General features: G+C 49.8%; 2 protein-coding genes across 2 annotated transcripts in view; both read right to left on the reverse strand.

Annotated features, from left to right (window-relative positions):
• The window catches only part of LOC102942663 (tripartite motif-containing protein 10), a 66913-nt gene extending 52677 nt beyond the window's left edge, over window positions 1–14236 (reverse strand). The window contains 1 exon segment of the mRNA XM_043528192.1: window positions 13945–14236. The gene's annotated coding sequence lies outside the window, so the exon portion shown is untranslated.
• Window positions 1–17163, reverse strand: part of LOC102938961 (zinc finger protein RFP) — a 31538-nt gene that overhangs the window by 2303 nt on the left and 12072 nt on the right. The window lies entirely within an intron of this gene.

Here is a 17163-nt window from a genome sequence, read left to right on the forward strand (position 1 = left end):
ATTTGTGTGATGTCAGCTTGGGATCTCCCCAGGTGTTCCGGCACCTTGGCAGAAGTTGGGGAGGGGGGTACTAGGTCGCACCACCTGTGGCCCTGCCCTCTCCCTGGCCCTGACCCATTCTTCATCTTCCTGCCGAGCCCCTGCCCCTGGCCAGGATGGGAGCCTTGGCCACTATGGAGAGCCCCTGACCCTCCACCTTCCCATGTCCACTCTCCGGCTTGCGCCACCCAGGGCAGGTGGAGGGTCCGGGGGGAAGAGGAGCAGGGGTGGGGCCACTGAGAGGGACAAGCACCAGGAAGAAGCTGCACAAAGGGCGGAGTTGATCAGCTGCCCCTCCATGAAGCACAGCCAATGCTGCGATGCTCCACGCCTGCCCAAGGCTTGCAGTTTGGGGGGCCAACATGGCTCCCTGCCCCCAAACTATGCCCATGTTCAAAAGAGGGTGAGCTTGGCCCCCTGGCCCCCCATGTTCCAGTGCCCCTGGATCTCCTCACTGTGAATAGGTCATTTTTAGGGCTGTGTGAGCCACAGCCACTGGTGATTTGGTTGGTAACTTTCGTTACAATCTCATGAAGATGTTTTCACTGGAATTTTCTCTTAATTTAAAGACAATCTCCAGCTGCAAACTCACCCTCCCTGTGTGCTCCTAGGGATTCCAGTGCAGACGGCAGAGTGTCTGGCGGGGGAAAGGAGAAAAGAGACGAGATTTCAGACTTTCATATTTATAACAGTGTCCGCACTCTGAACGCATAGAACTGAGTTTTCATCATGACAGAGAAACAGATCGAGAGGCCCAGAGACACACTCAGGCATTTAATAGAAACTAACTGAAACCTTCTACTTCCTCTCTCATTCAGCCATCTCCCAACAATGGAACCAATGTCCTTTCAGCCTCACAATCATCCCAGGACACACAATCTGCAAGAGAGATTTACTTTTCCCCTCCTCATCCCCTCCCACCCTTCAAACTCCGGTTGGTTTGTCTCATTCACTCACTGCCTTTTGTCATAACCTAGACCCAGATCATACAAAGACTTTGGCAGAAAAGTAATTTTAGCCACTTTGGTCCCTTTGGCCAGGGGTTGGCAGCATCATGTTGTGCGATGGACACTTGACAAAATTACCGGAGTGAGTGACGGACATTGGCAGGGGGTTATGTCATTCACTCATCATTCAACCAGTAACATAACGCACAATTTTCCACACTGAAAAAACCATAACCTAGCTCTTTAATAAATAATAAACAATAATAATAGTAATAAATTCAACTCAGGTGAGTGTTTTTGAATGTCCCTCACTGCCGCATTCAATATTTTTTTTGTGGGATGGGGGCATTGAAATAAATATTTCTCCTAAAAACATATTTCAGTGCATTGTTGTCACTACTTTTTTCTTTTTCTTGTTTAAATAATATGTCTGATGGGAGGATGAGTGTCTGTGTCTGTGTGTGTGTGTGTGTCCCACCTCTACACCGCTTACCCCATGTCTCTCCCCTGTCTATGTCCCTTATATGGGAGATCCCCCATCATGTCACAGGATGTGGGAAGCAGAGGAGGGGGGCCTCTCAGTGGCGCAGGGTTTCCCATCGCCTCACTGTGACCAGGGCACCCGTCTCCGGGCAGGGGTGATGCCAGGGTCGATGGGAACCTCCTCTGTCTCCTGACCAGGACAAAGGGACAAGCTCTGGCTATGGGCCGGGGGCTGTTGTGAGCAGGGGCCAGGGTGGAACAAATTCTTTGGGGGGGGACTCACCTCTGGTCGCTCCCAGAAGTGGCTTTCCATTGTCCCTCCTCCCTGCTGCTCCTGGGAAGCTGGGCTGAGGAGGTCTGTGCAGCCAGGGGAGGGGTAGCAGTCATGGGCTGGAGCTTGGCTGTGGGGAGCTGTACAATATGGAGGTGGCACTGAGGAGCTGGAGCTGGAGCTGGAGCTAGTCTTTGGGCGGCTGTGCAGTGGGGGTAGCACTGATGGGCTGGATCTTCGCTGAGGGGGTCTGTGCAGTGAGGGGGCAGCACTGAGGGGCTTGATCTAGGCTGAGGGGGCTGTGCAGTGGGGTGGTGGAACTGAAGGACTGGAGCTAGGCTGTGGGGTGCTGTGCAATGGGGTGAGGCACTGAAGGGCTGGAGCCAGGCTGAGGGGGGCTGAGCATCCAGCCACAGAGAAGTTAACAAAGTCCAATACCCCCTGTGTGGAGACAAGGGTCAAAGTGGCGTGTGCATAATCAATCAGAGAAGAGAACAATAACATGAAAATAACTTGAAGAAAAAAAGCCCTGCCAATTATGTGTTCATGCATCTGTAGTGTCTGACCTATATAAGGTACTTTATATTCATACCACTGAAAGGTGATTGTAAAAGAACTAGTAAATACGCAGTTTGGATATATATAATATTCCAGACATTGTAAGGGGTAATTAGAGCTTCCTAGGAGAAATCCCCCGTGACCCACCTATGCCCCGGGAGAAGGGAACTGACCAGCACTTCTTTCTATTTGCGATGGCTAGTAGCAAATATACCAATGGCTGGTGATGGGGCACGAGTCAGGGAGGGATCTGAGTTAGGGAGAAATCTTTCCCAGGTGTCTGGCTTTTAGGTCTTGCTGAAATGCTCAGTGTCCAGCTGACCACCATATTTAGGATAGGGAAGGAATTTTCCACCAAATCAAATTGCCAGAGACTCTGGGATTTATTTTTGCCTTCCTCTACCATATTTGGCACGTATCATTTACCGATGTTAAACTAGAAGAAATGGTGGATTCTCTGTAACTTGAAGTCTTTAAATCATTATATGAGGGCTTCACTATTCAGCCAGAGTTTACGGGTAAATTTCAGGAGTGGGTGGGGAGGTTCTGTGGCCTGCAATGTGCAGGAGGTCAGAGTGGATGGATCATGATGGTCCCTTCTGACCTTAAAGTCGATGAGTCATTTCTTACGTTGTAACTGTCATTGAAAAGCATGTTTCTGGTGCAAACAAAGGTTTGAATTAATCAACCTGAGTGTCTTGGACCCAAATGTCTGGCCTTCTCACCCAACAATTAAATGGAAGCATCATCTAAGTGTGAACTAATTGACCAGCACCATTCTCTTCCCACAGTCTCAGAGGCTCTTCCCAATTTCCATTCCTAGATCCCTTCTGGGTACCTTTGAACTTCCTCAGAGTCTCCATTAGCACAATAGTTTTCTGGGAGAAATCGCTGACTTGCTCTTCCAGGTCAGGAGAAATCTCCTCTGGCTGCTGGAACTTCCTCTTCTCACACCTGGAGAGAAACAATTTCATGTGATTATATTTCATTGTGTGACTCATGATAAGTTCTGGCTAGTGAGTCGCTGCTCTAATATGCCTGGAGTTCAAATTCCTCAACTTCTCCCAGCCTCAGAGCAGGTGCGACACAGCCCATGGCCATACAACCTTCCCTTCTAAGGACTCCTTAATATTCTTCAGCTCTGGTCTGGTGAGATCAGCTCTGAGGACAAAAGGGGAATTGAGGCTCCATGGCCAATTCACTCCTTGGCCTCCATGCTCTGAGGGACAGGACGTTCCTATGGAAAGTGCTGTAGAAATCTGTCCACTAGGAACTAAACTGAGACACCAACTCCTCCCTCCCCAGCTCATTCCACACAGGTCTCCAAACAGTCCTCAGGCCAGGAAAGACTCAGGTGGGAAAGACTCTTGACCACTGCTGCCTTGGGCTGAATGGTAACCAGGGCCCCAGTAGTGACAGGCCCATATTCCATCCCCACAATCCTGAGGCAGCCACTCCCCCAGGGATGTGACATCTCGTGGAAACACTTGAGGTCAGTCTTTCCCACTGAATGGACAATTCCAGAGTCTTCTGTACCAGGGTGAGAACCTCAGGATGAAGTGGATCAGAGAGATTTGTATCCGACTTTTGATCTTCCCCACACATTTTTCAGTAGAGTCCTGGGGAGATGTGGTGCTAATATCACCACCAAGCTCTTTCCCAGATTTGTGAGGCAGAGCAAGAGAAAGCCACGTACCTGCTCAAGGTGCTTCTGACATCCTAGAGTAGAGAGAGAGAAAAGAATCTCAGTCCCATCTGAAACATACAGGGGATTTCAGGGAAGGGATTTAGCAAATAGGGGGAAGGGAGGCCCCGCCCTGGCTACTATACTCCAGTGCTAATATTTCTCACTCAGTCTCACCTGCAGGAATTCACTTTCTGGCTTCTGACACTTCCCCTCCATCTCATTGATCAGCTCACTGAGATGGGAAATCCCCTCTGAGAGTTTACTGACATTTTCATTCTGGATCCTCACAATCTCCTTGTCCAGCTTCTCCAGCTGGGCCAGCAGGAGTCGCTCTTGTTCCTCCAGGAACTGCCGCAGCTGCTGAAATTCAGAAACAATCTTCTGCCTCTCGGTTTGTGTTTGTTTCTGTACGAAAACAGGGCAAGGGCTGGTCAGGGACATGGGTGGAGCCCGGGGTCCTTTCATGGAGAGCTGAGTGTGCAATTTCTTTGAAAATTTCTGACAATTGTCTGTACCCCGTGTGCACAGGCACCGATACCGTGGGTGCTCTGGGACCGGAGCACCCACGGGGGAAAATTAGCAGATGCTCAGTACCCACCAGCAGCCAAGTTCCCCCTCTGCCCCCCACGGACCAACTCCCCCGCTCCCTCCCAGCGCTTCCCACCTGCCCTGAAACAGCTGTTTCACGGTGTTGGGGATGCTCCAGGGGGCAGGGGAAAGAGCAGGAACGTGGTGAGGTGGGGATGGGGCAAGGACTTGTGGGAAGGGATAGAATGGGGACAGGGCGAGGGCAGAGCAGAGGCAGGAAGAGGCCAGGCGCAGGCAGGGTCTTGGGGAAAGAAGTGGAATGGGAGCAGGGCCGGGGCAGAGTGGGGGGTCAAGCACGCCCCGGCTAGAGGTGAAGTCTGCGCCTATGCCTGTGTGTACTAGGCTGAGGACTCTCACACCTTCCCCTTTGGCCCCTGCATCCCTCTGAAAGGGAGGTTTCCGTGTGTGTCATGGTCAGCACATTCTATTATTCATGGTCTTTGTGAATTCAAACCCAGAGCAGCAGGAGGCAGGACTCAGCACTACGCTGACACAGATGCCAGGGAAGAAAAAAGAACAAACACGTTAATAATGCATGAAATGACCAGACACAGTGGACAGCACCTCACGGGGACATTCAGTTCACTTGGGGAGGATTTCTGGGAAAGCCACAAGGGCTAGACATTAACTCATCAACTGAAATGGAAGCTTAGGGCTTGTCTACACATGAATCTAACCCAGCAATCCATAATCATGGAGAAACACACAGAAGCCCATGTTCCCCAAGGCCACACAGGAATCTGCCTCCAAATGGACCTCCCACGGCCAGTCCCTGTCAATTAATAACAACAGGCACCTTACCTGATACTCCCGCCTTTTTCCCTCTCTAGTCATTTTAAATCCCAGAAGCTTTTCTCTCTCTTCCCTCAGAGTCTTCAAATGGGCCTGGATTTTTTCCTGAAGAACCATAAAGGATTTGAGAGGTTTCATTTAGATGGTTGAGAGGGGTGTGGAGCTGCGTGTTTTTCCACCCAAAACCCAAGATTATTGTTGGTGAATCGCTTTGCGACATCAGGACCACCAAGGTGATGAAACCTCATTAATACAGACTGGGAGCGTGTCATATTCTGACTTGTTACCCATTCAGGTTCAGGTATTGTAATAATTAGAGAGAGATCTCAATTATAACCAAGCTTTATTGGTATTTATGAATTGATTAGTGGTACAGCGCGTAACAGGACACTGGATTCACATGGGGATGAATCAATAAATCTGGGTTTGAGAAGGTTTAATAAACAAAATGATACAAATCCCAGAAGCCACCAGCTCCCTGGAGGTGGCTTTGTCCGGTGAAAAAGAGACAGGAGGAAACTGAGGATGCAGGAGGACACCTGTGAGGGTGGGGGCAGGAGTGGGGGGTGGTACTTTGATGCAGAAGGATGCAGTGGGGGTGTGCTGACAAAGGCGGGGGTGGGCCCAACCAGGCCGAGTGATACAGTTGGGGGTGGGCCCATGCAGGCAGGCCTGGGAATGTGCTATGTTCGGGGAATGCCTCAATGGCCACCCTAATTAAACAGGCTGATTTGTCTGAAGAACGGTTGGGGTTTGCCCCAGTGCTGTCCTGACCCCCTTCCGTGGCAATGCCCCCTGGGCAGGTCCCCCACTGTCCCATTCCCTCATAAAGATCCTGGAAGCAGTGGATTCTGGGAGATTTCAAAAGGCTGCCTGGTGGGACTCATGGAACCACTTTGGCTGGTGCTTGCCCACGTACACAAGGGAACAGGTCAGACTGGCACCGGTCAGCTCCAGCCTGGGGTTAGTTTTGTTACAATCCAATGTAATCCCCGGGGTATTTGACATGGACCTGAGCTGTCTGGAGCCCTTCTGTGTGCGGATTCAAGGTGCTTGGAGTTTAGCCCCATGATCTCCTCTAGTCCAGGCCGGCAGCTTCCGAGTTTAGCCCCTAATGGAGCAATCCAGGAGTTTAGAATCCCAGTGGGAAGCCTCGTCTCCCTGCTGGACCTGGGACCTTTACCAAGGAGTCTTTTCTTCCTCATGGCTGCACTTCATCACTACTCAGTGCTGCTGGGGGTGGGGGGCAGCGTAGCCGAGTGGATAGGACACTGCATTTCCACTTGGAAAAGCGAGGGTTATACCCAGCTCTGCCACTGACCTACTGAGTGACCTTGGACAAGTCACTTCCCCTCACTGTGCCTGAGTTTCCCTTCCCACACTTTGTCTTGTCCAGTTGGACTGTAAATGGTTTTGTGCAGGGCCCCCCACAATCGAGGTCAGTTCTCATCTGGGGTCTGTAGGGTCTTCTGGGATGCAAATAACAATATCAAACACTGTGATACAATCAGTAATACCAGACACAGCTTGTAACTCCCCCTTCTGAAGTCTGAAAGCAACACTCTCACAGGCTGTCCTGCGGCTCTTGTGAATCAAGCACCATCTAGAATCAAACCTCACTGATCATTTAACAGCTTCTGGTCTGTAGAAAGGTCCCATAGTCACTGGTGAGAGCTGGGCTTGAAAAGGATTTAGCTGCTCAGAGAAAACTTTCCCACATCAGACAAATTGAAAATCTTCCTCTCTTGCTTTTCTTGCCAGGCTGGACTATCGTTTATGTGTAAATCCGCTTTCATGCAATGAAGGCTACACACAGCTGAATGATGCAGTTACACCTGTGTCAGGCAGGGCCGCCAACAGGGGAGGCAAAAGGGGCAGCTGTCCCGGGGCCCAGGGATTTAAAAGGGCCCGGGGCTCCTGGCAGCTGCCGCTGCTACCACAGGAACAGCGGTGGCCGGAGCCACAGCCATCGGCGCCGACTCCGTGGGTGCTCCGGGGCTGGAGCACGCACGGAGAAAAATTGGTGAGTGCTCTGCACCCACCGGCAGCTCCCTGCCCCGCCCCCCTGCTCCAGCTCACCTCCGCCTCCTCCCCTGAGCGCCCCGCGTCCCCACTTCTCCCCCTTCTCTCCCAGCGCTTGCTGCTGCCGCGAAACAGCTGTTTCATGTGGCAAGCGCTGGGAGGGAGTGTGGAGAAGGGGGAATGCGGCGCGCTTGAGGAAGAGGCTGGAATGGGAGCGGGGAAGGGGCGGGGCAGGGGTGTAGTTGGGGTGGGGCCGGGGTTGGGAGGGGCACGAGCACCCACCGGCGCCGGGGAAAGTTGGCACCTATGGCCCCAGAACCTTTAAATCGCCGCTGGAGCCCCAGGCGGCGCGGCCTGGGCAGTGCTGAAGGGCTGCCTGGGGTAGGCTAGCCCCAGACCCGCCCCTTCTCCCTGAGGCTCTGCCCCTTCCTGAGGCCCAGAGCTGCCCCCCCAATCCCCCCCCAGCCTTGCCCAGAGGCCTGGCAAGTCTGTCAGCAGCCCTGGTGTCAGGCAACTTGTGATGCCGTTAACCTGTAATTAAAACCCAAAGCTCTGACCCATTAGACTGAACGGCAACTCTGTATCTTGTCCCACCGGACAGCTTCCTGGATGGGAACCACCGTGTGAGCTCGGTGAGCCCAGGACAGACGAGAAACCAGACACATTGAAGTTAGATCCTCTTCACAGAGAACAATTTCAGAGCCTCTTCCCTCCTGCCCCCTGTGCAGCCTCTACACTCAGCTGTTCCTATGGGGGCAGGCCCCCAGCCCCTGAGCAACCCCAACCTCCCACCCACCCGCTGAGCGGGCAGCACACGGCCCCAGCCTCCCTGGCCCTGGAGCACAGGGATGGCGCGCGGCCCCAGCCTCCCCAGCCTGAAGCCCAGGCAGCCCCAGGAGACTGAGGGTCCAGGAGCCGCGGCGGAAGCTGGGGGGTGGCTGGGGGCGGAGTGTGGGCGGGGCTACGCCTGGCAGGTTGGGAAGGCATTGCCTTCCCCGGCCTCTGATCCCCGCCGCCCCGGCTGTCAGGGGTGTGGTGAGCGCAGCTCATGCCTTCCATGCCTGGCCTGGCAGCAGCACGGACACATCTTGCTTCAGCCCTGTGTGTGAGGAACGTGCCTCCCATGGAGCCCTAGTGCCTACGGGCCTGGCTCCACTGGCAGATAGAGAGTGCTGGGAGTTAAACCAGCCCTCGGAGAGCGCAGCAGGGAAAGCGCTGCCGTGCGTCCACACTGACAGCTACAAGCGCACTGCCGTGGCCACATTAGGAACTCTTACAATGCTACAGAGAGCAGTGCATTGTGGGAGCGATATCCCAGCAAGGGGCTGCAACGTGCTTTTCAAACGGGGCGGGGGGGGTTGGGATGGAGTGTGACAGGGAGTGTGTTGTGTGTATGTGGGGAGAGAGAGGGGGGGTTTTGGGGGGCTGAGAGCGTGTCAGCAGGCTGTCTTGTCAGTTCAGACAGCAGCAGACACCCCCCCCCCCGCCTCTCTCTCACACAGGCACAGCGAGCAGCATTCCACACTACTGCCTGCTTTGTCTTGGAGCGGAGAAGCAGTCGGTTGTTGGACACGGAGCTTTGAAGGGGGATATCCGTATTCCTACAGCCCACTGAGTTCAAAACAATGACAAGAGTGGCCACTTGACTTAAAGGGATTACGGGACCTTTCCAGAGGCCGATCGCAGCGCAGTGATGCAACACCTCGTTCACACAGACACTGGGGCATTTCAGCCGGGGCGCAGCAAGCGTTACGCTTCTCGCGGAGGTGGATTACCAGGAGCGCTCCACCTGCAGAGTCCAGGCACTTGACGTGCCTTGCCAGTGTGGATGGGTTAGGGTGCCTGTGGATGCTTTAATGTGCTCTAACTTGCAAGTGTAGCCAGGCCCCATGTCTCCCTAATGACAGGCTTTGTGCCTGCCATCAGTGGCCAAGGCTCCCTGCACCTGCCCACAGGAAGGAGACTGAGGGGGGTGGGGAGATTTAGGTGGTTCCAGAGATCAGGGAGAAAATCTGGGAAATTAGGAGATTCTGTGGCTCTGAGAGACTGAGTCTGAAAAAGAAAGAATTTCCCAGATCCACAGTGTTTCCTACCTTGTATTTCTGGGCAGCCTCCTCCACGAGAAGCACCGTGTGAGATCTGTGCTCTGAGGATCTCCAACAAACCACACAGACGGCTTCCCAGTCCTCATCACAGAACAGATCCAGGGCTTTGCCGTGTCTCTCACACAGATTCTCTTTTCCTGGTTTGAAATCCAGGTCTTTGATTTTTTCTGCTATATTTGCTAGCTGACAGTTTTTTCGGAGAGTCCCTTTCGGGATTCGGGCTCTGCAACTGGGGCAGCACAAGGGCTCAGAGTCCAGCTCTGCCCATTTCTCGCAGTACTGAGTGATGCAGACCTGGCAGAAGTTGTGCCCGCACTTTATGGTGACTGGGTCCCTCAGATATTCCAGGCAGATGGGACATTTGGTTTTCTCTTGGATTTCCCATACAGGAGCCCCTGAGGCCATGGCTGCTGGGATCTCTAGCCTTCTGTTCTCTCTGCTTCCGCTCTGGATCATAAATTGTTTTGTTGATAGTGGAAATATACAAATAAATAAAGAAAATGTTAGTTTTTATTCCATTCCATTTGTTTCATGAAAGACATTCTTTTGAGTTGATTCATTAAAAAATAGAATTGTAAAAATGAAACAAAAATAATTTTGTTCAAAAATAGTGATGAAAAATAATTTCCCTGGGTTAACCATGCCCAAAGATTTGCTCATGAAAATGAGGCTTTTCACACGGCAGAGAACAATCTGTCTCACAATATGTTACATTGCCTCTCTCGCAGGCACGTCACCAAACCTTCCCTAAACACAGGACCAGAAATCACCCCTGCTACCCTCTCTTCCATAGCTCTGTGGCCACAAAAAATACAGAGCAATGTGAACTTGCTCACGGGATAACAATGTCACCCTGGATACACACATTCAGTCAGGTACCAAAGTCCCTGTTTAAGATGCTTAAGTCTCAGTTTCAAAAGCACTTCAATGCAGAAAATTCCTAATGAATCCTATAGGTGCCTAAACTCACTCAGAGCCGTGGTGCCAGATCCGGGAGGGTCCAGGGGGGCCATGGTCTCTGCACTTTTTAATATGGGCATAGTAGCCTTGGGAAGGCAGGAAGCAACAGAGGCAGGGGCTGCGATTCAGAGTGGAGGAGCTGATCATGCCCTGCCCACTGTTCCTCCTCTTCCCCCTGAGGTCCCATCCCCTGGCCAGACTGAAAGCCAAAGCCAGGCTGTGCTAAGAGGGAGCCTGGGCTGCTGTGGGGAGCCCCATGTCCTCCATCTGCCCAGCGGCTCTGCTGAAGTGGAGCCCTGAGAGGTGGAGTGTGGGTGGGGCCATGCCTGGCCATTTGGGGAAACTCAGCCTCCCCCAAGCCTCCCCTACCCACCGCCAGTGGGTGGGGTCCAGTCTGGTAGCATCCTCTGAGTATGCCTAAAGGATCAGGCCTTGCAGGCAAGTTCAGACAAAACACCTGGGGGCAGTGGGGAGCTAAGAAGAGAGGGAGAGAGGAGGAGCTCCCGCATAACTTTTATCCCAGGACTTAGGGCACTCCCCTGAGATGTGGGACCCCTCTGCTTCACCTCCCCCCAACTTCAAAGTGCTGTCTACACAGCTGTTTTAGAGCACTAATGCAAGCTCCAGTTTGTCGTCCCAGGCTGGGAGGCTCAGCGCCATGGACTGTGTAGACGAACCCCAGGGGCCTCTCTCGCCTCGTTCTTTGTATTAAAGATTGCTTACAGTATGGTTCTAAACTTTAATATACAATCTTTGAGCCTTAAAATTCCACCTGTACACTCAAGTGAATTCCACTGAATATCATTAAATCCCTGAATCCTTCTAAAATAGACATTGCCTTCCTGCATAACAGGTGGGCCCAGGTCACCAGCTGGCTTCACTCAGCATAGCACCATGAAAGTTAATGTAGCTACTAGAGATGGATGGAGAAAAACAATTCAATTTTGCAACAACTTTGAAGGTTTCAGAATTTGGTTTTGGTCCACATTGGAATGAAAAAAGAACTGTTTTGTGAAACTGAATTATGTTAAAATGGGTTGTTGTTTTTCTCTCTCTGTAAGCGATTGGAGAGTCCACCTTGAACCTCAGAAATGTTACCACTGAAAACTTCATCATAATTTATGTTCCTGATAAATGTTTTGGCTTTCGCAAAAGGAAATTTTTCAGTGGAAAGATGTTCAGTTGAAAATGTTTCAACCAACTCTAACAGTTACACTGATTTCTATCAGCGGAGGGACTTGGAGCCTAGAGTTTTAAGGGATCCAGTGTGACATTCTACCTTTTTCTAATTCCTGAAAGTGTCAAAACACTGATACAGAGGCAGCGCAGCACTTACAGCCCATTTTTGCAGACCCAATACATTGAATTGGTTTCTACAAGCATCCACATTTTTGGTTCCAAACTACACTTAACCTTATAAACTTTTGAGTTCACCCCTCACTGTGATCTCAAACGTACCTCAGAGTTCATTCTCACGCTGTCCTGACCCTCACATGTTATAATGTCATTATGTTATATCAAATATGCCAGAACTGAAGTAGAGCAGCACATCTACAAATGTTGTAAAATCATTTAACAATGGAAGATCAGCCTTTCTAGCAATGTTGGATCATTTGCAGAAGTGCTAACGAGAAATTTGACATTATTTGTGCAGGTAGACAATGGCCCAAGTAATTGTGTACTTGAAATGACATATGTGGGCAACTGAGTCAAAAAGAAAAGGACAATTAGTCTATAAAAATCTCCTTTCCCATAGGAATGATGGTTCTTTTATCTGGAATCCTGCTCTCCCTGTGTGCACTGAATTACCACAGATGACATTGGGAAATCTATGTATGAAGGGAAGCAGAGAACCAGAATTTCAGAAGGTGAAGAATTTTGCCCATAAGTGTCTTTTTCTTTGATTTTTTTTCTTACAAAAGAGCATTCAGACTTTGTTCCAAAGCCCATTGAAGTCAACAGAAAGACACCTGTTGATTTCAATAGACTTTGAATAAGTCCCTAAATAAAAAGGTGAACTGTTTCTTTAAGATATGGCTTTTATTTTGGCATCAGTTTATCTAGGAGGACTTTAACCTTACTGCAAAGCAAGGAACTGTTGATAGAGTAGATAAGATGATGCTTTCCTTCAGTTTTGCACGAAGTGTTGTTAAATACCGGGGTAGGCGTTGCTTGGGCTACGCACAATTTTGTGGTAAGACCAGTATTTTTAGTCTGGTAATTTCCCTTTGCCCTCCTTCAGTCCTATTCCTTCTGGTTTGTGCATGCATAAGCATGAAAGTTACGAATCATTAGAAGGCAATGGCATTGCAAAATCCCAAGAAAAATACTACTGTTAATGAGAATTGTGCATGTAACCCCCTGCTTACTTCAATGACAATTCTGTAGTATGACACTGTCAAATATAAAAAATAAATGAACCAGATAGCTGAATAATAAGTAAGTTCACCAGAAACACACATTTTTGAATCTTAAGGACACAATGGGTCAAAACCTCAGCAGGAGTAAATCAGCATATTTCCATTGACTTCAGTGCAGCAGCTACATTGATTCACACCAGTTGAGGATCTAGCCCAATATGACTTAACCTGTGAGGTATGCAAAGATTCAGGGCAGAAAGCTGAAGCCCCACTGCATGGGACAATGTGGCTTCATGAGGGTCCCTGTGGCATGGGGTCCCAGGCATTTGCCCTACTTGCTACCCGCTAACACTGACTCTAGCTTTTATACGCAGAAAACCAGTTCTTGTGGCACAAGTGAGCCATGGAGTTTTTACAGCATGTCGTGGGGGTGGCTCAGAAAGAAAAAGGTTGAGAACCTCTGATCTAGACCATCCCTGGCAGGTATTTATCTAACCTGCTCTTAAAAATCTCCAGAGAAGGAGATTCCACAACCTCCCTAGGCAATTGATTCCAGTGCTTAACCACCCTGACAGTTAGGAAGTTTTTTCTGATGTTCAACCTTAACCCCCCTTGCTGCAATTTAAGCCCATTGCTTCTTGTCCTATCCTCAGAGGTTAATGAGAACAATTTACCTTCCTCCTCCTTGTAACAACCTTTTAGGTACTAATTCATCAAGCTGTGAAAATCTCATGTTACATTACTAAGAAAACAACCCACAATGTATTTGACAGTAAATCACTTTGAATGTACAGGTATTGTAAAGTTTCCATAAAGAGAGAAACAAATGATCATAGACTATCAAGGTTGGAATGGACCTCAGGAGGGCATCTAGTCCAACCCCCTGCTCAAAGCAGGACCAATCCCCAATTTTTGCCTCAGCTCCCTACAGGCCCCCTCAAGGATTGAATTTACGACCCTGGGTTTAGCAGGCCAATGCTTGAACCACTGAGCTGTCCCTCCTCCCTCCCATAAAGAGAGAAACAAATTCTCACAGGATTATTTACTCCTTGTGTTTGGAATAATCTGTCCAAGCAATAAGGATCGTGTATTAGACGTTAGAAACAGTCTTTCTGGAGCAAAATTAACCCACCTGGTTGGGTCTTCTGAGAAGTTTAACATCTCCCGGGTGCGGTCAGACTTCGCTCCTCTGGCTGGGACAGTCCCAGGCTCGGTGACTGTTCCCGGCGGTCACGGATGCGGCTCAGCTCATTCTGGCGAGCGAGGAGCTGCAGTTTTGTCTCGGGGCTTCTCCGGGGAAGGTTGTGAACAGAAACGTGGGTTTGTTCCGATTGATAAACGTGCGCCCGGCTCGCAGCCTTCGCCCGGGGAAAGTGAAAGTAACACTGGAAATTGCCTCAGTCCAACCCCTGTCCCGGGGGGAGGGGAGAGTCTCCTCTGAAAGACATAGCCCCAGTCCTGCGGGGCCGCCATTGGGGGGGAACTGGAACTTTATGTTAAAATTTAACATAAAGGGGCTTTGTTGTTGTCGGGGGGGGGGGTTTGTTTTGGGGGGTTTTTTTTTTTCTATTTAGTTGACTAGACTCAGCAAAAGCAGGAAGCAGATTCTCTCTGAAATCAGGCCTGGATTCAGGTAACTGGGTCACCTGAACAACAGACTCTCAGTCCAGTCATGATTTCAAAAAGAGAAAAGCTTTTGCTGAATATCATAAACTAAATGGCAAAAAAACACCCACCCACCCCAAACAACAACAAAGCCCCTTTTGTTAACATAAAGTGACAGTTTCCCACTGAAGATCGTGACCTTCCAAAACAGCAAGGTCATCAGAAGTGATTTGCTCTGTTGTTGCCGCCGTGCTGGCCCCGGTCTATGAGAGAGACAAGGTGGATGGTGTTTGATCTTTTATTGGATCAACTTCTGTTGGGGAAAGAGACAAGCTTTCCAGCAACACAGACCTAAAGAAGAGCTTGGTGTCGCTCCAAAGCTCGTCTCTCTCAACAACAGGAGTTGGTCCCCTAAAAGATTTTATCTCCCCCACCTGGTCTGAGTTCATCAAAACTCAAACTTCTGAAAACCAAGAAATACAGAATTAAGGTACAGGCCAGTGCACCCTTAACTCTGCCCCCATGAGGCTGTCACTAGTCACTGGGAAATGATGTGGATGCACCCCAGCTGTATTCTTGGTGTGAGGTGTAGCAAGACCAAATGGGAGAGCTGTGACTCCAGGAGGAGGGGATAGGAGATTAATTTGAGGGCTTCCTGCTGTCACATGGGGGCTGCATCTTGCCAGAGCCCATGGCCCTCCCACCACCCTCTGGCCACTCCTGGCTCACCAAGGGCACCATTTCAGATTTTTGGGGGTGGGGAAAACTTTAAGCGTGATTCCAGGCAGGGGTGAAAGTAAGTAGAGGGACTTACCGGTATGCCAGGTCCCTCCTGGGCAAGGTGGGGGGTGGCTCTGGCCCCAGGAAAGGGCAGGGCCTGGGGTGGAAGGGATGTGACTGGGGACCAGACTCCCGCAGGCAGCTCTTCATGGCCACCACTGCCGCAGCGGCTGGGAGCACTAAGGACTTTTAAATTCCTGGGGCCCCTCCAGGGCAGCTGCCCCTTTTGCTTCCCCCCAACAGTCGCCGTGCCGGTATGGGCAAGCAAAAGGGGCAGCGATGTTAAAAGTGCTGCCCCGGAAGTGCTTAAATGTTGGCCATGTACAGGCCGGTACCGGCAGCTGGTTCTTATCAGTTCACCGTACTGGCCTGCACCAGCCCACTTTCACCTCCGATTCCAGGGGCTACTTAGGCACCTGAAAATTCTAGGTTTTTTGCAGATAAATTAGGAGTTAGCTGACAGGAGCCCTGTATCTAATTCCTATATAAAGAAAGACAATATATCTACAAACTGCAATTAAAGCCACATTTTGAGTATATGTCAATATAGAAAAATCAGGAGATAATAGAGCAAAATATTCCCAATCCCAAGTCTTGAGGTATCAATTCCGGAGCTTTACAAAAGTATCAGAAACACGTTTGATACTTTGTACGCTACCTTTAGTAGACATAAATAAAATCTGCTTAATTTCTCTAACAGGCACATTCTGTGTTACTGCCATTATCTACTCCGTTTTAGTTAACTGTTTTTCACACCACTAAAAATGTATTTACTTAATTTTGACATACATGATTAAGGTTTTTCTCTCTTTTATTAGGAACGGGAATTTATTTTTCCAATTATTTTGGCATTTTTGTTTACTGATCACAGTCATGTACGTGACTCACTAACTTTTGACTCCATCATTGGTATTAGTATCAGACTTGGAACTTTTATTTTTGTGTGAATTTTAAGTTATTTTATAGATAAAAATACCCTTTGTAAATAAGCAACCTGCATCTGCACAGTGTCTAAAGTTATGTGTTTAGCTAATTTAAAAAAACAACAACCTGGCACTGCTAAGGTGGGAACAAGCTAAATTTACATTCTAGGAGGATACTATTAGTGGATTGTACCACTTTAAGTAATGAATGACAAAGCACAAAATGCTAATAAAAGTAATAATGAGAATTACTCCAGCCAGGACAGGTTAGGCATTTTAGAACTCACTCCTCAAAGAATTAAATTGAAGCATAAGAGAGAAATAAAATTATGAAATGCGCAGACCAGCCAAAAAAAAAAACAACCCTGCACTAACAGCCTTGCAATGCCTAACCAACTTTGAAAGAATAAAATTACAGAGAACATAGGTGCCTTGCTCGTTTCAACAGGAAGTAACAACAACAATAATACACGTGTGTGTTGGGGGAGAGTGTGTGTATCTGGGGAGTGAGAGACAGTGTGTGGGTGTGTGAGAGAGACAGCGCACTGTCACTTTAAACTCAGCACTCACTAGTCTGAAGGCTTGTTCAGACAGCAGCAGCTCCCACTCCTCACCCAGAAGCAGCAGCAGAGACTCCTGTCCCCACACCCCATTATTAGTCCACCCCCACCCCACTCTGCACAGCAGACAGGAGGTTCCCAGGAACAGGGTGGCCAGGGGCGGCTCCAAGGCGGGGGTGCAGGAGTAGTGGTGGCTGCAAACGGGAGCAGAGCAGCAGGGGCAGGAGGGGCACCCTGCACCAGAGGTTTCCCCCCATAGAACGGAGCCCCTGGGTGGTCGCCCATCCATCCACCCCTAAGGCTGGGCCCTGATATCAGAGACAACATTTATCAAGAGACACTGGGCACTGGAGGGTCACAGGAACAGCCCTGCAATGCACAAAGCTGAGTGAGGGGCCTAGGCTCCCTATACCAGGGGTGGCGCATAGGCCCTGACTCCAGGGCTGGAGCTACAGACGCCAACTTTCCAATGTGCCAGGGGGG

The sequence above is a fragment of the Chelonia mydas genome, chromosome 14 (genome assembly GCF_015237465.2).
Source record: "Chelonia mydas isolate rCheMyd1 chromosome 14, rCheMyd1.pri.v2, whole genome shotgun sequence".
NCBI lineage: Eukaryota > Metazoa > Chordata > Testudines > Cheloniidae > Chelonia > Chelonia mydas.